Here is a 374-nt window from a genome sequence, read left to right as displayed (position 1 = left end):
TTTCTATACTTTCCCTGGAAGTCTAATAATAACTGAAAACCAAAATTTATGCAAATCAGTCCAGCCGGTCTAGAGTTTTGGCGGGAATACCAAACAGCAAACTTCTCAGCCCGTCTCTCGGTGACAAATCCAGTGTCATCATCGTAACTTTTCTTTCACAAACTATGTCACAGTGTATCGGGAAAGTGAAGGTTCATAGGTTACAGCTTAAAACGTGAAGCCTGCCTACCCACGAGCTCACGACAAACATATGCGCTTGTACATATCATGCGCACTGGATATTATTTTCAATGGCCAGCATAGATTTCCATGAGATCATAAACATACCCAAAAAAATATCATCTCATTAAATCTTTAGTAAAATTCTTAGTAGC

This window comes from Plutella xylostella, chromosome 15 (genome assembly GCF_932276165.1).
Source record: "Plutella xylostella chromosome 15, ilPluXylo3.1, whole genome shotgun sequence".
Lineage (NCBI taxonomy): Eukaryota > Metazoa > Arthropoda > Insecta > Lepidoptera > Plutellidae > Plutella > Plutella xylostella.
This window is presented reverse-complemented; position numbering follows the sequence as displayed.